The 22,793-nt window shown below is 51.2% G+C and overlaps 1 pseudogene; it reads right to left on the bottom strand.

Moving 5' to 3' along the window:
- Positions 1 to 3,760: 3,760 nt before the first annotated feature.
- Positions 3,761 to 20,656, bottom strand: LOC147820626 (L-amino acid oxidase-like; annotated as a pseudogene).
- Positions 20,657 to 22,793: the final 2,137 nt, after the last annotated feature.

Below are 22,793 nucleotides of genomic sequence, written 5' to 3'. Positions count from 1 at the left end.
CAGCGCACCCTTTGTGGAGATTGTGTGACTGATTGTTGCTAAACCCTCAGAGAGGTGCCTCCCTCCTGTCTACACTGCAGAGGGGAAACACACTGTCAGACAAGCTGAAAATCAATACCAGTCTGTGGGTGCTGCCCATGCCCAAGTGTGCGAGGAACACAGCCAATGCCTGTCAGAGAGCCTCTGGGGCTGTACCATCTGCTGTAGCTCAGGGTAGGTGCTTCCCAGCCCCCCAGAGCTCCAACCCTGGTACTAAAAGGTCAAGGAAGAACAGAAACATCTCTAAGAATGGAGTCAGAGAGGCTTCTGCGAGATGCTCTTCTCATGCTACTGAGAACTAAGAAACAAGGAACCACTGTGGTGTGCAGAGATGGAACAAATGGAAAGCCCTGCCTGTTCAGGGGAGAGAACATTAAATACAACAGATGGTTCAGTAGACACCAAGGCACCACCCTCCTCAGACCCACATGAGGAGGTGAAGTCAGCTTCAGGATGCCCAGGTCGCACATGAGGGTGAGGAGAGGTAGGGTGACCTGGGGTGGGGGCCGCAGGGACAGCTCTAAGAAGCCCAGTGCCATGAGGCTGCTGGGCTGGCCTGTGAAATGCACCTGTGGGAAGCAGTGCATCAGAGTTGTGGACAGGATGGCAGAGGGGGACAGGTGACTCTGACTGCCTATTCTGGAGTGGGACCTTAAGTCTCAGGAAGGGAAAATGTGGGCCAGGCAGGGAACGGGCTCCACAGGCAAGGGACAGCAGGTGTCTTTGGTGCTGTCCCCTGGGTGTCATGAAATATGGACCACTCACCACAGACTGGGTTCTCGGTCCTAGCTGGGCAGTTTGTCCACCCTGGGAGCCAGCACCCTCCCTGGGTCCACCCTGTGGATACCTTGCTCCTCAATGAAAATTGAAGCCTACTGGGAAAGTGAAGAAAATCTGCAATAAATGTACACTGGACCACCGTGGCTGGTAAGTTTATGGAATCAACACCTCCCATAGAAACCCAGGCTCACTTCAGGGGAAGGACAGATAGATCCTGCAATAGAATCTTGTAGAGTTCAATCCTTCAAGAGGTCAGGGAGGTCAACTTGAGCCTTGCAGCCAGAAATCAGCCTGAATCTAAGTGAACTACAGCTGGTTTGCTGAGACTAATAGACTTAGATCTGCACACTGTTGCCCATGTTGTCTACCATTACAACAGAGACATACCCCAAAGGAGGCCATTTTTCATATCTCTTTTTCTTCTCTTTTTTTTTCTCTCTCTCTCTCCCTTCATGTTCTGCATTTCTCTCCCTCTTTCTTCCTGTTCCTGTTCTATTTTGGATTGTTTTTCTTTCTCTTCCCTTCTCTCAACTGTCACTACTTTTATAGGAAGATGAATACAGTTTCTAGCATCCCTGTGGCTGTTAGTTTGTTCTCTTCTTGACAATGTTCTTTGTTCTGTTTCTTCATCTTGCCTTTAACAGTCTCCCAAAATTCGCATGATCTTCCTGTGTCCTCTAGCCTCACTTCTAACCCTTTCCTCTCCTTCTATGTCTCTATCCCTCTCTCCTAACCTTTGAGATAAATTCTTATCCCAAAGGGTAAATTTGCTATATTGAAGGGTTTATTTACTACAAACATATTTGGGCTGATCCTCGATTTTATCTAGTTCATATGATTAAAGGTGGCAGATTAATTGCTACCACAAACTGTCATTTTCTAAGCTGTGTTTGATGCTATTGTTGTTGTTGATAGTAGCAATTGGGCTAAAGTGTTGTGATTGATCTAATCAGTTGTCCTCTCTGTTTTACTGAAAACCTGATTGTCTAAGAGTCATTAGAGATTCAAAGCTTAAAAAGACCAACTATACCTGGAAGATATGTCTGTGAAACAATCACAGCATAAGGGCTCTAAAAACAAGTAGTAAAGATACCCACAATAAGCAATATTGAAGTATCAGCCCAGGAATTAAACCAAAAATCAGCACCAACAACAAAATTATAAATGAGAAGACACTTAAGCAAGGCACAAAGCCAGACTTCCAGCTCACCAAAGGCAAATTCTGGGGGAAATGAGGTGGAAAAATCTGATAATGAGCCACCTGGACATCCTGAGCTGATAGCACAGGAAATAACAAAACAGATGAATGAGGTTCTTGAAAAATTCAAAAGAGAAATAATTTCCCAGATACCTTCAGAGATGGTGAGCAGAACAAAAGACATGATTAGAGACTCTAGAACAGAAACAGATAAAAAAAAAAAAAAAGAATAGATGAGCTCAGGACCATGCTGGAAGCCGTGAATGCCCAGCATAGGAAAGAAATGTAAACCATGAACTCTCAATTTAGGAAAGAAATGGAATGCATGAAACAGATTCAAATAGATATCCAGGAGATTAAAAACTCCACTGAAAGTATTAACAGCAGATTAAGTGAATGTGAAGATAGAATATCAGATATAGAGGACAGGATTGTGGTTAGTGACCCTAAAAACAGAGATGTCTTAAAAATAGTAAGGGACCATGAGAAATCTATCCCCAGCTGGCCTCTTCCTGTGCCCCCTGGGTGACTGACCCCCACCCCAGGGAGTCCCTTTGGGACAAAATTCAGGGCATGGCACTGCTAGTGCTGGGCTTCCCAGACCCTGTCCATCTGTAGCTCAGCCGTGGTGAATCTCTCTGCTCCTGTCCATCCATCTGTCTGTGTCTGTCTGCCTCTTCATTTGCTAGGGCTACTAGGATCCAAAGGCCTGGAAAGTGAGTAAAGTTACAGCCCTGGGCACTCTGAAAAATTATATTTGTAAAAACACATAACACATTCATTGCAAAGAGAATTGCTAATTGCCTCAGGACCACAAAAAGAATAAGAGACAGTGGCAGAGCCTAGAAGAAGTGAGAGGGTTTGGAATTATACTTGAAGTCAGGTTCAAGTCTGAGTCACTTTGGGTATTATTTGTTTTTTTGGATTTTTTTCTTTGGTACTGAGGATCAAACTCAGGACCTTGCACTTTCAAGGTAGGTGGTGGAACCACTGGGCTAAATCCATGGGCCATGGGCAGCATTTGTGACCAGCATTTGTCTCTCTGAGAGACAGGTTTCCTCATCTGAGTACAGAGGAATATTGGAAGGTACACATTGGGGTTGTGATAGTGTGGACTGGGGAGATAAATAAGTCCCCAGCTTCTTTTTATGATTTGTGAGATGTGGGGAGAGGAGCTGGGGCTAGACTCAGATTAAAGGAGAGAGAGAAGAACAGAGGCCTGGAAGAGGCCCAGAAGGCAAGGGTCTGGCCTTCAGCACTGGGCTGAGGTTCTTTGGTGGTTAGGGTGGTATCAGCCTGATTGCCTTGGGATGCCAGGAGCTCAGTGGAGCAACCGTGTCTGGGGCAGCCTTGGGGTCTACTTCTGGCTGCTCAGCCATTCTTGTTGGCACAGCTCACTCTCTGCTCCCCAGCTCCGAGAAATAAGCAGTGTGTGTCCACCATGGCCTCCTGCATGATGGTTTTGCTTGGCAGGCAGCAAACTTTTAAGTTGTGGGTGTGGGTGTTGTGATGGGAAAGCTAAAAACAGATGCTACCAGGAATGTAGACAAAACACTTGGTGATAGTCTCAACTCAAGGCATGCTTTGTGATTGTAATGGCTGTATCACATGCTCTCATGCTGGAGACAGCCTCGGGGCACAGGTGGGTAATGTGGGTGGCGGCTTGGTCTGGCAGAGGTGACCATGAAGTGAGATCAGTTCTGCAAGTCCTGGTGAGACATGCTGGCCAGACTCACTGTTGACCTACAGCTCCCTCTTGGAGCGGGGTCTTCTCCAGTCCCTGGGCTCCCCTCCCTCAGCCAGGCCCACAGCTGCCTGGATGCCCTTGGCCTCCCTGAGGCCAGACTTGATGTCTATGTTGATCCAGCCATGTGGCAGGGCTGTGTGCTCACCCTCGAAGTGCACCTGCCCTTCTGGCTGGCTGAGCTACTTGGTGTAGTCTATGAACTGGTAGGGGGTGAAGAAGGTAAAGACACCCATGGAGTGAGGGTCATGGCCCCCAGGTTTTGACAAAGGAATAGGGGCACAGGGTCCAGAGCTCCTCCTTGGGGCAGTTGTGGATGGTGGCCAGGTCATCCAGCATGATATCCACCACCTGCACGTGGTGGTCCCTGGTGGAGAAGAAGCAGGCAGAGTCGTCCAGGGTGTAGGAGGCCAGGATGATGCCAGTGCCACTGGGGAAGATGTGCTTGGGTCGTAGATGAGGCAGGAGGGCCAGTCAGGGTCCAAACTGCCACTCTGGATGCTGTCAAGTTCCCAGAAGCCCTGGGTGCAGGCCAGGATCACCTTGGTGGTGCCGTTGTAGTGGAGCAAGCACAGCGCATCCTCCTTGCTACCAGACCGGGGTGGGGGGGGGGCAGAAGCAGAGAAGCCGGGTGGTGGCCTTTGTGGCGGTGGCCACCAACATGAAGTCAGCGGTCAGGCGCACCCTGGGCTGCAGGCTCGGGCGTCCAGTAGGTGACGTGGACGCAGACCCCGCCATCTCCACCTCCACGGCAGTGAGTGCAGCTGCACCACGCCCAGCCAGAGAACCTGGGGCGGCTGGTCAAGGCCCCTGATGATCTCATGGAACTTGAGGTGGGAGGGAGGCAGAGGGAAGCAGTTGGAGGGGAGGTGTGAGGAGCCCGGGTCCCCAGGCCCGCAGATCGGGGAGTGGTCAGAGGGTGATGCGGGGACAGGAGGGGCCGATCCAGCAGAGAAGGGCAGCCCCGTGGCACCTGCCCAACCTCTGCTTTTGGGCCAAGGCTGGCAGAGACCCAGGACTCCCCTGTTTCCCCTCAGTGCCCAGCCAAGGCCCCAAATGCAGGGTGGACAACCTGAGACCCCTTGTCTTAAGACTTCCTGTGCTCCCTCTTCCCAGGGGCCGTGCTTAGCTTGAATTTCAGTGGATTCACCCTGCACCCCAAGACTGAGAAGGGGGAGGGGGTGTCGAGGAGTCCGGGTGCCTCGGTGTCCCCCTGGGGGGCTCCCTGGCTCAGTTGCCCTAGGCCTCAGGAGGTCTGGGGCCTGTTGCATCTCAGAGTCAATGGGTTCATCTGCATGGATCCTCCAGGGCCAGCAACTGAGGCAGGGTGGGCTCTGGGTCAGCACCTTTTCCTGAATTCAAAGCTGCCAAGAGCCCCCATGTGGAGCCCTGGCCCAGCGGAGGCCACAGTCTGCATCACAGGAGGGCGGACTCACTGGCTCCCAACTCTCACCTTGCCAGTGGTTCTCAAAGGGGCATTCTGACAGGTGCTACTGGGACACATCTCAGGGCAAGTTCTCAGGTCTTGGCTCCGGGGGTGCTGACCCCATCTTCAGAGTTCAGAAAGCCCTGCCTGCTGGCTCCCTGGCTCCCATTCCTTTAGGGATGTTCACCTGGTTTATTTCTTCCTTCTTCAAGGCAGAATGGAAGAAATAAAGATAGGTAGGAAACAGACAAGGAAACTGGAATTTTGGTAGGTTTTCTGAGACATGGACATAGCTCAGGCTGGCCTTGAACCATGGTGATCCTCCTGCCTCAGCCTCCCAAGTGCTGGGGATGAAAATTGTGTGCCACCATAGTGGGTGGAAATTGGAACTTTAAAACTGCACTATTTTTTCCCTTAGATTCGTTTATTGGTACATTTTAGGTGCACAGTACATTTACATTTATCATTGGGTACTTGGACCTTAACATGATATATCTTGGTTCTTATTTTTTCCCCATTTCCTGTCCTCTCTTCACCCCCTCCTCCCCTCCCTATGTATAAGGCCTTTGTTTCCATTTTTTCCTTTTCTCATAATTTTTCGTTTTCCTTTTTTCATTTCCCCTCCCCTTCCCACTTCCCTTACCCTTTGGACCTCTTCTTCCTTTTTCCCATTATCAATTATTCATTTTAATCATTATTTACACTTTCAGTTTCTCACGCCAGAGAAACTATTCAGTATTTACACGTGTGTCCTATTTATTTCACTTAGAGTATGGCCTCCATACTCTAAGTGAAATATGCATCCATTTAGCTATAAATGTCTCCAGTTTTTCAATTTTTATGGCGGAGTAGTCAACTGGAAACTGGATAAAACTGCACTTTAAAGAAAATCTTCAGCTTCAGAACACAAATTACTTAAGCACTTTCCTTCCAGGAAACACACTTGGAAAAAAAAATTCCTAAGGGAATTTTCAAGGCATGATGAGCCTTAAAGTGGGCTCCAGGCCTGTGCTCTTCCACTGAGCCAAGCTTCCTGCCCTGCCCCCCCAGGGAGCAGCCCTGTTACTGGGCCTCAGATCTCAGTGTGAAACCCAAGGAGTCTGCACTGTGACAGCCCCATGGGTGGCTGGATGGGCAGCAGGACACACGCCCCATGGCCTCATCTGGAAGTCACCACAGCCCCTTAAACACACGCAGCTCCAGACCACAGGGCCCCTGGGAGCCACTCCCTGCTACTTTGTGTAGCTTTCAGTTTGTGCCCAGTGAATCCCTTCCTGACTCACTGACTTCCTGAAAACCCTCTCTGTGGGAGTCAGCACCCTTGGTCTTCAGGCTGCTGGGGATGTGGTGGAGGGGCCTCCCTCCTCCCTGACCCTGTCTGTCCCATCCTCCCCAGGAGCTGTGACACCTGCCCACCCTCCTGCCCCGCTCCCCACTGAAGCTCATGGAAGAAGATGAAGCTGTGCAGCATTTCTGTGAAGGCCTCCTAGTAGCCAGAGTCTGCATTCAACAGGTCTCCGATCCTCTGCATGCCCTGTGGCTCAGGTTCTGCACTTTGATCAGGTATTCCTGGGACAGAGAGGAGCCAGCATCATGCAGCAGGGCAGCCCCAAGAAGCCCACCCAGGCCATGGCTCCTGGGTGCCCATACTTGGGGGGCTCAGCTGGGGCGCAGGCAAATGCTCAGTGCTGGTAAGGGAAAGCAGCAGCAGAAGAGGGCCCCCTGCAGGCCTTTCTCTTGGGAGCCCTCCTTAGAGTTAACTCTTGTAGGAAGTGGGTGCACCTTGGGCTGCTATGGGAGCCTAAACCAGACGTGGGAGCTGTAGTACCTCAGGGTTAAAGAAACCCAATGTATAAACAAACAAAAGAGCAAAATAAAAGGTGGACAATAGGAAACAGGGAGGGGAGAAGAGAAGAAGGGAGGGGGGAAGAGGATGGGAAAGAATGAAAGTGTGTCAGGCACACGCACCAACTCCACATGATGAACGATGAATGTAATCGTACTAAAAAACTGGTAAGAAAAGATGGGGAGCTAAAGCTGGATCTTCATGCTCATCTGCAGGATGGCTTGGCTTCTCTGGCCAAGACATGGGGCTGGGGGAGCCTGAGTGGTGAGTGTCCCTTGTCTCCCTCCCTGCCGCCCACCAACCTGGCCTGTCTGTCCACAGGGACTCACAGGTCCTGCGGCCCCTGCCCCTCCTCCAGCGAGCCCACAGTGGGCGCGGCCAGGCTGTGCTGTGCCTTGTCACCAGGGCAGGGGCCTGAAGGGGCTGGGTGCCTGCCTCTACTCCTCTACTGTGTTGCAGTCAACAGCGATGTGCTCACAGGGCAGCATATCCCAGGCAGAGCAGCTTCAAGAAGGCCCAGGAAGCCAGGCGCTGGGGACACCTGTGCTCCAGCTCTCTGGGAGGCTGAAGCAGGAGGACCGTGAGTTCGAGCCCAGCTGAGGCAACTAAACAATCTAGTGAGACCCTGTCTCAAAATTTAAAAAAAGAAAAACGGCTGGGGATGTGGCCCAGTGTGAAGGCCCCAGGTCCGAGCAATTGCCAGCAGTGCCTAAGGGAAAGTGCCTGGGGAGAGCTGTGCAAGACTTTCATCTAAAGGGTCAGGATGCAGAGGCAGACAGCTCCCAGTGGGGTGCGTGTTCCAGGGATTTGGGGAGCCAGCCCCCTGGAGATCTCTGGTCATCTTACTTCCGCAGCCCCCCTGGTGCCTTTCTCCCCTTCCCTTCTGGACCTGAGTGCACAGTGCCCATCCACGTGCAAACACAAGCCCTGGGCCCCCAACCTCTGCTGCAACAGCCAGAAGGGAAACTGAAACCTCTGCCCGTCATGGTGGGCTCAAGGCCCGGCTTCTGCTCCTCACACCCTGCCCCACACCACTTCCTTCTCAGGACCACAGAGGAGAAACACTCACTGCTGGCTACCGCATGGGGCCCTCCAGTGCCCACCGCCTGCAGACAGGCACGGTGGACCCTTCCCTGCGGGGTCCTTTGTGTGTTCTGTTGCTGGCCAGTGCTGTGCCTTTGAGCTCCCCTGTAGCCCACCCTCCTGGCTCTGTGAGGATGTCCTGCCAGCCATGGCCACGCACCATGGTCCCACAGCAGCACACATCCCAGGACCCTAAGCCACCCTCCAGCACTCCCAGTCCAGCAGGGCTCGCCGGTGTAAGTCAGGACTTCTGCACAGTGATGAGGTACAGGAGGGAGCACTGCTCTGATTCGATCCCTCCTTCCATGCTGCAGGGCTGCGTGAGGCTTTCTTCCCATGCCTCTGCCTGCCTGGGACCCTCTGCCGATGCAGGCTGGCTCTCTGTGTACCACACTGAGCAAGTGGTGTCTGTGTCAGGACCAGCCTTAGGGTGAGGGTTAGAGCTTTCATTTAGCTGAGGAGGCAGAGTGCAGAAGATCTCTGAGTGCTGGGGCATGGTCCTGCTGGGTTGGTCACCAGGGCTTGCAACAGGGCCGCTCAGGCAAGGGTCTCAGGACTGAACTTGATGGAGAAGGAGTCGTGTTTCTCCAGCACACGGTGGCAGCTACTGCTCTTCAGCACCTCCTGGACCTGGGCATGGGAGAAGGAGGAGAGAGGTCAGGCTGCTGAGGCTCCAGCCTGCACGCCCCACTGTGTCAGCCTTGTTTCTGCCTGTGGGGAGCCGGGCTCTGGTGGCCCTGGTGCCCACAGTGCCCAAAGGACAAAGGTGCCTTTGATGGCCGAGATGTCACCTCTGCTCTCGGGCTCACTGTCAGCTCTCCTGCCGCCCACCCCAGAGGCCTCAGAAGGAACACAGACCCCCTGTCCTGCCTTGAGGACACTTTTCTTTTGACCCAAGTACCTTTAGGTTTAATGAGTACTTTATGTTTTACTTATAATGAACAGGAAATATAGAGTGTGGAGAAACAATACAAAAATCACAAAATGCAACATCTTTTATCTAAATAGGTATCACACAAAAATAAAATATTTAGGTAAAAATAATGAAATGCTGGACAAGCTACCACTGCTTGGATTAAACACTGATCTAGAAAGATGTCACGAAGGACAGTTTGGAGGAAGATGGGATATGGAATGAATTGGGTGATAGAAATCATGTCACTAATTTTTTTTGTCAATTAATCTTTTATTTTTATTACACATAAAAATTTTACAAAAAAATAAACCCTTTAATGTTAAAGTGTAATTACATCTTATTTTCAATGTTGAAATCTAAATTTTTACACAATTATAACCAGTAAACAATTTATATGCTAATTAACATTTTATTTTTGCATACAATTTAACATTTATCAATATTTAAAGGCTATATAACAGTTTACCATAGCAATAGCAATACACTAAGATCCATTTCTCAACTGATAGGCTTTTAAAAAAAAACTTGCACAAGTAGCTTTTAAGTATTTTCCTGGCTATATGCTACTCAAAGTGATTTAGTATGTCAAAAGATCAGGCATAGAACTCTTTTTGTCCCCCTTTTTTTAATGACTACTAATACACAATGCTTCTGGCATGAAGATACATGCACACTTAAAATTTTTTACTCAGTATAACAGCAAGAACTAGGTCAAAGTTGTTTCCATTTTCACTTTTAATATTAGTTCATTTGACTGTCATCTAAGAATTGAGTTTTACTTCTATCATCGCATTGTATTCTTTCTATAAATCTGCCCACTAAGGAGTACAGAGCCTTAAAGATTTCCATCTACTTTAAAAAAATTAAATGCTTGTAAATCTAAACAGCTTTTTTGTTCCACCATTCCTTCTTTAGTATACATTTTTCATTCTTTTAAATCATCTCTTTGTCAGTGTTTTTCATTGCCGTAAAATTTCTTTGCACTATTAAGATGAAAATACTCTTTTTTTTCTTTTACATATAAAATTTTCACTCATTTGGAATAAAATACATTATCATATAAAAATTGCACCTAGCATCTCCACATTGATCCAGCTGCTCCTTCTATTAACTTTTATTACTTTTCTCCAAATGTTTTATTAAACTTACACATTCTATTCAGCACCACAAAACAAGGATTAACAATGCTTTAAAGATTCAAAAGGTAAAGTTCCTATTTTTTAAACCTAAATTTAAAAAAACTTGTACCTCTATCTTAGTTTTCTAGATAAATTAGCAACATTGTCAAACTGCATAAAGCATTGTTGGAATGTTAAGCGGTATTATAATAAATCTATGTTACATAACATTCATCTGGATGTGGTTTTCTACCCAGTCTAATCCTCACAGTAATTCTGTTATTCTTAGTTTTATATAATTTTTTTTTTGTACCGGGGATCGAACTTGGGACCTTGTGTTTGTGAGGCAGTCAGTGGAACCACTGATCTAAATCTCTGGCTACATCACTAATTTTTGTTGAGTGCAATCATGATATTTCCTACTGATAGAATTTTTTCTTGCTTCATAAATGTGTTACTTTGAACCAAAATATCCTGGTCTCTGCATTTGATTTCTGCATTTGGAAGGCATCTGGTGGCCCTGAGGCTGTCAGGAATATTGTGGGTGATGGTGGCAGAGGGAGGCAGGATGGGGTCTCATGGCTCAGCATGGCAATCAGGCCATGGCAAGTGACACTACAGAGTCAGGGCTCCCGTCTCCAGGCCTGCAGTCACCCCAAGGTCCCTCTGGGGCATGAGCCATGTGAGACAAAGACACTGCCCATGCCAGGCAAACCTGAGTGCACAGACTGGCTGTGTCTCGCCTCCCGGACCACAAACCTCACGTTAGGACAGCTGACTGCAGCGCTGGCTGTGGCCTGGCACAGCACTCACAGCATCCGTGCTCACACTTGGTCCCCAGCACCCGGAAAGGGCTCTGGCAGCGTGATTGCTCCATGGAAGCCAGCCACAGACATGGCAGGCTGCTGCCCAGTCACCCAGTGAGCATGTGGGAGCCCCTCCTCCGCCTTAAACCTGGACCTGCCGTGATGATTTCACTGGCTGAGGTTTGGACTCCTCTGTAAGGGTGCAGACATCTGGGTTCCCCCAGTGCACAGTGGCACAGGACAAGGCCAAGTGGATAGGGACCCTGCAGGCTGGGGCCCCTGAAGGATTTCTGCCCCCATCTGGAGGACGTGTGCACACCTTGGCCCGGAGGAAGCCACAGGAGCTTGGCCCGGCTCAACTTCCTCAGGAACTGCTCAAAGAGCTGCTGAGCTGTCTTCCCAGCCTGTTGAGCTCTGACCTTGTTGGCCAGCAGGTCGGGGTTGGCCTGCATAGCCTCAAGCGCTCCTGTACCCTGTTCATCAGCACCCAGATCTGGTCATTTCAGAGGCAGAACTCCATGAGGTTCAGCTCTGACTTCCAGATGAACCTGCTAGATAGCCTGTATGAGGGAGAAAAGGAGCCCTTGGGGCTGGGGTGAGGAGTGGCCTCCCTTTTCCCTGGAGTCACTTGGCTGCCTTGGCCTCCATAGAGGAATGTGGGGGTCCCAGTCACTGTTCCAGGCAAAGGGCCACACAGCCAGGAGTTTTCTGGACCACCTCAGGTCCTGGACATGCCACAAGGGTTCCCAGCGGTGTCCCTTGGGCATACCCATCCAGTGGCCCCACGGCACCATGAGCTCTAGCATCCCTCAGCAGTGTCCCCAGCAGGCCCAGTAGGTGTGTCCAGGCCATTATGGAAATGAATCCATTCAGATGGGGAAGTTTCTGGGGAGCCTGGAGCTGGGAAATGAGTGGGGACAGACCCTGACCCCTTGGGTTCCAGGAAAGGACTCCACCCTTTGCAGTCATCTTGGCCTCGGTGCCAGCAACCCAAGCCCTGGACTTCCTCATCCATGCCCGCTTCTCCCCACTGTACCTGTGGTTACTGGGGATCCTCATGGTGCCCAGCTCTAGGTACCAGTCTGCTCCGGGGACACGGTGGGTCTCTATCCTGCCACCCACACTCCCTTTGGCCTCCAGCACCATTACCTGGAAAAGACCAGTGGCTGGAGGCTGCCATCACACCCACATCCCTCCAGGCAGGGCTGGAGGTTTCCCCTCTGTGCCTTTCTGAGGTCCCTCAGGCATAAGGTCAGCCACCTGTTCTCCTACCTCTTCCACCTGGCCAGGAGCTCCAGCCTGAACACTGCCCTGTGCCCTGGGGCTGTCCACTGACAGTCTCCACCTCCCTCTCCAGCCTGTGTCTCCCACAAGACTCCCCAAGCCCATGTGTACCTTGTGGCCAGTGTCCTTCAGGATCCTGGTTGTGGTGAGTCCAGCCATGCTGGCCCCAATGACCACCACTTCTTTTTTGTTGGCTCTGGGCACCAGTTCTGAGCCAACTGCAGCAGCTCTTCATACTGGGGGTCCTCGAAACACTCAACCAGCCAGGGGTTGAAGGTCTGGGTCTGTGGGTCCAGCACACTCAGGAAGGTGAGAGCCAGCCATCCTGGGGACATGGCTGTGGCGACAGCAGTCAGGCGAGCAGCTGGGGACAGGGACAGCCTGTCTGAACCCTTGATCTGAGTGGGATTTATCTGAGCCTGTGATGCAACACCTGTCACTCCTGTTTCCTTCTTCCCCTATCACAGTGCACATTAGTCACAGGGTTCCTCAGCCCACCTCCATGGACTCTGCTGGCCAGCAGTGCCCCTCAGGGGCCAGGGCCCAGTCAGGAGCAAATCTGCCCTGCTCCTCCTGCTGGGCTGCCACTGAAGAGGCCCAGCCCTCAATACAACAGGAAGGTGGCAGGGTTTCTACCCAGATGCTCCCCAAGCCTCCTGTGCTCACACCAGGGCTCATGGAAGGTGACTGGTCATGAGGCTCATAGTTGGCCTGCTGCTGGGAGGTGGGGTCTGGTGGAAGAGGAGGATTGTGGTGAGCAAGCTGAGGCCTGGACAGGTTCATCACCCTCCTGGCTCCGCCCTGCTCTCTGTTTCCTGCCCACCGCACCATGAGCATCTATCCTGCTTCGCTGGGCCCTCTGCCATGCTGCCTGCCTGGAGCCAGCAGAAAATGGACTGAAAGCTCTAGATGCTGTAAGCCAACATAACCTCACCCCTTCCAGCTGTGGGAGTTGGGTCTGCATTGCGGAGGTGGGAGACTGACTGACAGGGCAGGTGAGGCTCCTCTGCCTGCCACTGGTCTGTTGCTGTGAGTAGCATGACTCACCATGGTTGCTGCAGGACCAGGTGAGATAGGAGAGCCTGTAGACTTGTTTAATAAACTGGCTGGCTCTGAGTTGTGCCCCATGGGTGCAGGATTCCCTAGCTGCGGAGTATCTCGGGGCCATCAGAGAAGCACAGACTCCTTGTGTTTAAAGAGTTCGTGGGAGAGTGAGCCTTCATTCCCATCACATCTTCTGTTGGCTTCTGCCCCCACTCTGGCTCAGCCCTGGGGCAGCCATGCCAAGCTTCCCTGTAGGGGCCTGAACAACCTGTGTGTTTTATGATCATTCTGTTTTTTTTGTTTTTTATTTTAAAGCTACCATCTGTATTTTGGCCTGAGATGCATCCTCTTCCCAATGTTTGTGCGTTGAAGACCCAGTAGCTCCTAATTCGGCTCTGTTGAGAGACTGTGGCCTTTGAAAAGGTGATTTAAGAGGGTACTGTCTGGGTGGATCTCAACGTCCTCTGACCACTGTGCTACCAAGGGGAGGAAGTGCAGTCCGTGGCGACACACAGGGAATGTACACTCTGAGGAAATGCCCATGAGGGCAGGAGGAGGAAGGAGTGGTCTACCATTCTAAATCTCACAAGAAGCCAGACCTGCCGACCATACCTCAGTTTGGACATCCTGCCCCAGACTGTGAGAAGATTACTTTCTGCTATTAAATCTCGTGATCTGTGGGATTTTGTTCCAGCAACCTGAGCCCACTAAGGCAGTCCCTTCCCCTGCCTCTTGCCCATGGAGGAGAAGAGGGATTAGCTCTTGCCCAGCTCTCTTGGGTCAAACTCATCGCGGTAGATCTTTGAAAAGCACATTCATTCATTTTGCTACAGAATTTTTGCTGTTGTTTGCTTTTTGAGACAGCAGCTCACTATGTAGCCCAGGCTGGCCTCGAACTCATGGTAATCCTCCTGGCTCAGCCTCCCAAGTGCTGGGATTACAGATGTGCACCACCATGCCTGGCTCATTTTCCTTGTAAGTCCACAGGGTTCAGTTGTGAATGGAAATACACTGTCCCCAATTCAAGATTCTTATGTAGTCGGGGCCTCCAGCTTTCTCCCTTGTCTTGTCTTAGAAATGGTGTATGTCTCTTGAAGCCCAAATAGGGCCTGGGGCAGCCAGCATGGGCTCCCTCCTGACACCCAGCTTTTTCCCGTGCGCTTGGTCTTCAGCAGGGCCACTGGGATTTCCCTGCACATGCTGTTCCCTGACTCATCCTTGGGGCCACGGTGCCCTATCCAGGCACCAGACGTTTCACACATTTCCTGGAGAGACAGGAAAGAAACCTCTGCTCTGAGATCCAAGGCCCCGACTGTCCAGCCTGACAAGTGGCTGAGTTACTGGAGGTCCTGATGGCCAGAGGGTGGTTTGTGGCCACAGCCCCCTGGCCTGCCAGCCCTACCTTGTTGAGCCACTGGTGTTGTAGGGCTGTAATTAAGACAGCAAGAGCAGCATCAAACACAGACTGCTGTGTGGAGAGGTTACAGGGCCTCTGTCCCCTCCCATCCTTGTTGGCTCTGTCAGGTTGGACAAGTGCGGCCGGCAGTGGGTGGGTGGTGGGGTGGGCGGCTGCAGAGCAGGCCATTACCAATGGTGTCTCTCTGCCTCAGCTTCAAGGACACACTCGCCATGTCTGTGTCCTCTGTCTTCAGGCAGAAATCACTGCCTGCACAGAGTCAGCTCCTAGGGACACTTGGCCCAGCTGGGGGTACCGGGGTGGGGGAGACAGAAAGATGGAAGGAGTGATGGATGGAAAGATGGGTGGACAGAGGAGTGAGCAGGTGGGTGGGGAGGAGGGGTGCACAGACACAGGATTCAGCCTCCTGAGGTGCCACATGGGGCTCATGTGGATTCCAGGACTGTAGGGTGGGCTGCGCCTGGACCCAGCCTCCCTGAGGGCCTTCCATTGCCTTCCTGGCCCCTGCTGCCTTCCTGGGGCTTCACCTGTTCCTCCTGCTGCCCTCTGGAAACTTGTGTGTCTGTCCTTCTCCACGCTTAGAATTCACCCATCTCTTCTTTCTTCACAAAATCGAAGTGGGACTTGTTCCTTTTTTCTGTTTTTGAATCTAGGAAGTAGAATCTGACTCATTTTGAAATCCATTCTTGGCCCTTTTCCCTCCACTCTCTTGTGATGTTGGTATCATTTGATTAATTAGGATGTGTTACTTGCACATACTCATGGTGTTCAGTCTGATGGCTCAAAACATGCACACAGGGTGCACTGATCCTTTTAATGGGATTACGACACAGCTGGGATGTGACATTGCAAATTGTTGGCAGCTCCATCCCTTAAAGAAACCAGAAGCTGTGTGCCTGAGCCTCTGGGAAACAGGCAGCCTTGAGTGACTTTCCCAGGGTGGAGGACATCCTCGTGGAGCTCTTCGCTCTCCCAGCACTGGCCTGCCAGGGTGGGCAGACAGCCCCTCCATGCCCCGGGAGGAGAGAACAAGGCATCTATGAGCTCCAGGAACTACCAAACATCCCAGAACAGAAGAAACTGGATCCCAGAAGCTTGTGGTGGGCCTGGTAACACACAGGTGCCTACTACTTGCAAAATAAGGAGGCCAACAGCAGCCCCATGTCCCCAGTGCCCCTCTGCCTGTCCTTTCCTCTCCTGAGTCAGTCAACCTTAAAGAGTTCCATGTGCTATGTGGGAAGAGGTGATCATGGAACAGCATGGGCACTCGTCCAAAGTCCAGAACACGCTCTCCCTGCCCACCTGAGCGGACTCCAGGGCTGCGAGGTGTTGGGAGCAATGCTACATAATTCTAGGGATAAATCATTTGGTTAGCCTAGTTCTCTTGCCTACAGCCCAGCTACAGAATAACTCCAGTTTGGCCTCCGGTCACCACTGAGACTTCAGTGATCCAGTGATGCTGTGATTCTCCAGGACAAGAAACATCCTGGGAGAACAAACATCTGCTCAGTTCCTCGTTGTTCTTGGACTGATGAACATCTTGTTTGCCCGAGATGTACTGAACTCTCTGCAAGCCTTCCGTTACACCTTGTTTATCCCAATGTGAACTATTGAACTCTCTGCAAGTCATCTGTTACATTTGTTTCTCCCGATGTACTGAATAAAAGGTGTGGTAAGGGGGGGGCGGGCTTTTGTCTTTGCTGCCCAGAGCAGCACTGATCAGACCCAAAGCTCAGCTTCTTCTCGGTCTCATTTTTCTACCTTTCCCGTAATTTGCCGTGTGCTGCCATGGCTCGCAGGAGACCAGGACTAACTGCAGAGGTTCTGGTAACGTCCCCTTCCCCTGTCCCCTACAGGGAGGGATGCAGCACACTGGGGAGCATGAGACTGAGGAGCAGAGGTGGAAACCACACCTCCTAGATCTTCAACTGCAAGAAGTACTCACTCAGGGGAGGAAAGTGAAAAAGAGACGCTAAAGAGCTGATCTCAGAGCAGAAGGGAGGAGAATAGTGACTCCTGGATGCTGCAAGGGTAGAGAAGGAGGAGGGCAGAGGAGGGAGCATAGCAGGTTCCAAAGCACAGCTACCTGTGGAATAAGGTCAGTAGGGTAACTGCAGTTCACAGCATTCTGTCACCAGGTGTGGCCAACAATATGGCAAATGCTTACATTTTAAAAATGCATTGCAGTCAAAGACACACTGCCATTCATTCAGGCCCCTCAGAATTCTTCCCCTCTCTTTGAATACACTCATCCCACCTTCTTGATGCTTCCTTCAGCAGCTCTGGAGTCCTTTTTCCTGAGGGTCTGTATTTGTGCTGTCCTGGCTGCCTCAATGTCCTGAATGGATTCAAAATGTTTCCCTGTCATGGTCATTTTGACTTTGGGAAAGAGCCAGAAGTCACACAGTGCCAGATCCAGAGAATAAGGTGGATGAGGACCCAATGTCATGTTCCTAAGAGCCACCTTTCCGCTGGATGGTGCTCGGCAGCAGCATCCACCACATGTTTTATCACATCCTATAAAAGCAATCAGAAAAAAGGACTCCCGAGCTGCTTCAGAAAGTGGTAAAGGGGTGGGAAAAGTGGGTTTGAAGTGAGGGGAGGATTCTGAGAGGGATTTATAGTGGTGTGTCTTTCAATGTAATACTTTTTTTAAAAATTTAAAAATCCTCCGCACATTTTCCAGTCATGCCTCACATCTCCATTGCTGGTCTGGGAAGCAGGGCAAAGGAACAAGACAGGAATGCTGGGGAGGAGCGAGGCCAGAGTCATGGCCTGGCTCTGTTTGTTCTCACAAAATCTTGGCCTGGTTCTAGTTCCCTAGGAGCTGGGGCTCTGAGGTCCATCTGGGGGAAGTGGGGACAGCTAGGGCTTGACCTCACCAAAGGAGGACTAAGGAGCGAGGGTCAAAGAAATAAAGCTAGCTAAGAAGGAGAAAAGGAAAAAGAAAAAATTTAAATTGTGCTTTTTTTTGGTTAACTCCACTTTAAGGACACAGAATTACCCAAAGTCACGGTGCTTTTATTCTGCTCCAGGAAGCCCACTCAAAATCATTCCCAAGGGTCCTAAAGACATAATGAGCCTATAAATAGAGGCTGCACTCCTCAGCCAGCAGTGCTGAGGTAGGCAGACAGCTCTGAGCTAGGACTCACACAGGCCTGGCATTGACCTCAGCCCCAGACTGAGGCCTGACAGAGGACCACACACCCTGGGTCTCCTTCTGAGGGTGCCTCAAGACCTAGTCAAGCCCGACTCCCACAGTACTTGCCTCTCTGGCTTGCTTTCTGTAGATCAGAGCACTTCTTGGCTGGGGTGGAAGTTGGGAGCCTGCAGCTGTGGGTGTGGGGTGAGCTGAGTGGGCTCTCTGGGGACCTATATGGACCTCGCCTGGATCCGAGGGAGACAGTGGCACAGCCTGGTGCTCCTCTGTATCCACCTGCCAGGCTGCCCACCCTGCCTGCCAGGGCTGAGGGCCCTCACTGGCCCATTCTGAAGAGGTAGACTGAGTCCACCCAGCCCTGAGTCCTGTCCTGGCTTTGCCTTCCTGGCTCTCCACATTGGCCTGGGGTGCTCTCTTCTCCTGCTTTCTTTTCCTTGGCTGCTGGGGGAGTCATGGTTTCAAGTGCATTTCTTTTTGGCTCCCTCTCTCTCACCCCCTTCTTGTCTGGAGCATGAGCTTTACCCTGACCCACACCATCCTAGGTCCCTGTCCCTCTTCCTAGAGCCTGTCCTTAGGGCCCAGGGTGAGGGTTGCTGCAGGAGGCTGAGCAGTTGGGGAGCAGAGCTGAGGATGGCTGGGGCCCATCTCCCAGGGGCGGCCCCTCTTCGCCTCCTACAGGCCCTACTACTCCCTGCCTAAACCCTTCTCCTCTGCCCTCCATTGCTTGGAGGACTTGGAATTGAGACACCTCAGCCTGGGGTTTGATAGGGTGAGTTGTGGGCTTCCTGCCCTCTCTGCAGGGCACCCTATTCTGGGGCAGAGCCTGGCAGTCCTGTGCACCCACTTGGGGCAGTGCAGCCTGGGCCTCTGCTCCTGAACCAGGCCTGGAGCTCACAGGTGCTCAGCACTGTGCCAGGACACTGAGGTGTCACCTACGGCCCCCAAGCCCTTGCCACATGCCCAGGTGGTGCCCCCCACACAGAGTGACAGACCAACCACACCCCAGGATCTGCAGCCAGTGCCTGCCCGAGGCCGCCCTTCCTACACACTCATGGCTCTGTGCCACCTCCTGGCACCCTGGGCACAGTGTGAACCACAAAGAGCACAGGCAGTTCCTCTATTATTCCACTGACACCCTGCTGACAGGTGACAGGGCTCTCTCCTGGGGTGAGCTGGGCCAGGACTCATTCCTGCTTCCTGTGAGGCCCTGCAGTGAGGGGGCACAGGTGGCAGCAATCTGGTCCATCTCTGTCATGGGTGGTCACACAGCATTTCACCAATTCCTCTGTAAAAATTCCAGAACATCTACACCATGAAAATGTACCCAGAGGCTAGCATTAAAATTACCTCTTTCTAGATGTTAAAAAGAAGGGAAGGGAGACCATGAAGGAGGAGGGAAGACAAAGTAACTGCAGTCTGCCAGACCAACAGAAGCTGGCAGAGCCAGGGGAAGGAGGGGATGCTGGTGTCTGCACAGGCTCACTGGCTGTGTCTGCCCTTCTTCCTGATCTGATCTGTGGGATTCTAAGTAAAATATCCTGGCAGGGGACAGACCAGAGGTTCTGGCTTTGTTTTAAAAGTCCTGTACTGTACTAGTTTGCTGGCAAACTTCAGCCTCTCTGGGAGCCTCCTTTTCATCCCCAGTGCCTGGGGCAGTAGACCTTACTGTGGCTCTTCCTGCTCTGATTTTTCTATTCCTTCTCATCCTGGTGCCTGGACCCAAGGCCTCATTTCTCCTCCTGATCAAGTGGGCTCACAGCCCTCTCTGTGGGCCCATGAGCCAAGTCACCCCAGCATCACCCCAGCAGCTGAACATTGGATAACAGCGCACACAGGGCAATGTTGGCACAGTGAGTTTCAGGTTGCAGTTTGGGCACCTGGTTTCAAAGGTTAGCCATCACTGTCCTAGACCCTGTCCTGGGGGAGGCCTGTCCTAGGGCAGAGCTCAGGCATAAGCGCTGTGCTCACCCAGGGGTGACAGCTGTTACCTATGCCCTTCTGGACTGTGTCTGTTCAGAGCCCTGGGAGCTGGTTGTGGGAAGAGGTGAAGCTCAGGACAGGGGAAGCCCAGAAGCCCTGGCCACTCCAGCTCCCTGCATCTGGCCTGCTCCTGCTGTCCCAGGTGTGTGGGACAGCCCATGGTGGACTTCCCATTCTCCCCAAGCTCCAAGGCAAGCCAGACCCCTCCTGTTGGCACTGCTGCCTGCCCTGTGTGAGACAGCTGCCGTGGGCCATCTCCTCGCCTGGCACACACTCGGGTGAGGCCCAACCAGATGAGCCAGGCAGGGCTGTCCCCACCTGAGACACTTTGAGAGATACTTCACAGGGCAGGAAGGGTGAGGAGGGATGGGGGAGCTGATGGTCACCTGTAAAACACTCAGAAGACCCTTTCTTCATGCAGCCCAGAGCACACACATGCACATACATGCACATACATGCACACACCCACACACAAACACCTCCCCAGGGCCATCCCAGACCTGTAACCATCTCACCCTTAGGAGGTGATGAAGTGACAGGAAGGGGGCTCCTGGGGTCATAGGAGAAGGGGCCTCACCCACCCCATCCGCATGCCCTCCTTTCCTGTTGGTCCTTGCCTAGCTGCTCACCACGAAACCTGCCATCAGACGCTGGGCCAGGGAAGGCTCCCTGTCTGGAGGAAGAGGGCTAGGCCAGAGCAAGGAGGATGCCAACACTCTCTCTGGTTGGCAGGCCAGTTGGACAACAGGTCAACTACAGCCTCTGTCACACTCAGCCCAAGAGGAACACACACCTGGGAGCTGGACAGGGGCCTGGAGCAACCATGTCCATGTAGCCAGGGCTTGAGCCAAGTCGTCAGCATCCAACAGGCCCAAGGGGAGGCAGAGCCCTGGACAAACATCCCCAGGGTGCTTCTCTGTTGAAAGCCTACACCTGCTGCCCATACATGCACTTGGCTTCAGCCTCCTCTGATAGGCTCTGCTAGAAAAGCTTGGGGAGGAGAAGGGCAGGGGTGAGGTGGAGCTGGGTTCTCAGCCTGCTATCCAGGAAGCTGACATCTTGATGCAACTGCTGGCATGGTGCAAGAGCCAGTGCCAGTCACAGGCTGGGCAGGACCGGGCCACCTGGGCCCGCAGGGTGGGGGCAGTTTCTCCCTCCCACCACCTGTGACCCAGCTGCCATGTGTGGGCCCAGATGACCTGGGTGGCCCTGGCATGGGGCTGTCTCCACCGTTCAACCTACTCCTGGAGGGATGGCTCCAGCAGGACCTGAGTCTCCAGTGTGATGGGGGCAGGGCTCCCTCCCACTTGTCATCCCGCTGCACATCTGGGGCACAGCTGTCCTCCCGAGGTGGGTGAGAGGTTGGTGACAGTGACTGTGACTCTAGGATGCTGCATTCTGTCCTTCTTGGCTCTGAGCAAGGGTCTTGTTAAAGATAAAAAGACTCGAGACACTGAAGGTTGTGAAGCAGACTTAGTTCAGCAACTATTACAGTGGGTTTTTGAAAAGTAAAGGATAGATAATAGAAAATAGGGAGAGAGATCTTTCTAAATGGAGAGCAGATCAAGAGATGGTGAAAAGGGGGAGGAAGGGAAAGGAAAGGGGATGAAGGAAGGAATGAAGGATGTCATGTACAGTGCAGATTCCACACGAGGAATGTAAGCACTATGTCCTGCAAACATGGACTCATGAGGAAAACCTAATAGTTACTGTGTGGTTCCAACATGATGTTTCAGGGCACTTGCAGATAGTGATCACAGTAGTGAAGCAGATTACCACATCTCTCATCTCACCTGGGGTTTTTTTGGTGATGATGGCAGGTAAATTCTACTTATTTAACAAAATCCTTAGTATATTCTTACTAACTAGTCCTTGAGTTTTACCTGAGATCTCCGGACTTCTTTTTCTTACCTGCTATTTTGTATCTGCGAGCTACATCTCATTTCCTCCTCCTGCCAGTGCACATGGCAACCACTCTTCCTTTTCTGATCTCCATGGCTTTATGCTTTTAGAAACTAAATGTCCGCACATAGCAGTGGTATCGTGCACTAGTTTTCTTTCTGTTGTCTGGCTTATTTCACTTCCTGCAGTGTCCTCTGGATCCATCCATATTATGGCAAATGGCAAGACCTTCTGTAAGGCTGAATAATCCATGACACATACACATAAGTATGTATGGAAGGATGAATATAATTGTGTGTATTACATTTTCTTTATCTATTCATCCATCAGTGCACATTTATGTTGTTTCCATATCTTTGCCACTGTGAATAATTCTCCAGTGAACACAGGAATGCAGCTATCTTTAAGAGGTGATAATTCATCTCCCTTGGGTGTGCACCTAGGAAAAGCATTGCTGGCTCAAACAGTTTTATATTTTACTTCATTAGGAGCCCCACAATGTCTGTATCAAATCCACACCTCCGGCAGCAGTGTACAGGGGTTCCTTTTCCTTCACGTCCCTGCCAACGTTTATCTCTTGTCTTTTTGATAATAGCCATCCTTAGGCTTGTGAAGTAATACCACAGAGTTTCTTTAATTTACATTTCCTTGATGATTAGTGATGCTGAGCACCTGTTATAGCCCTTATTGGATATTTTTTGGGGGGTTTTGAGGGGTTTTTTTTGGTCCTGGTGATGGAACTCGGGTTCTTGCGCTTGTGCAGCAGGCAGCAAAACCACTGAGCTAAATACCCGGCCCTTATTGGGCATTTTTAATGTCTTCTTTGAAGAAATGTCTTTTCAGTCCATTTGGAAATTTTAAATGGGTTATTTATTTATTTTGCTGTTGTGTTATAGGAGTTCTCTGTAAATTTTGGATATTAATTCATTATCATATATGTAGACTGCAATTTTAATTTCCCAGTAGGCTGGTAGCCTCTTCATTTTGTTGACTGTTTCCTTTTTTGTGCAGAAAATTTTTAGTTTCTTTTTTTTTTTTTTTGGTACCAGG

This window comes from Heterocephalus glaber, unplaced genomic scaffold (assembly GCF_053883595.1).
Source record: "Heterocephalus glaber isolate CG9 unplaced genomic scaffold, H.glaber_assembly_v1.0 deba00001831, whole genome shotgun sequence".
Classification (NCBI taxonomy): Eukaryota; Metazoa; Chordata; class Mammalia; order Rodentia; family Bathyergidae; genus Heterocephalus; species Heterocephalus glaber.
This window is presented reverse-complemented; position numbering and strand designations above follow the sequence as displayed.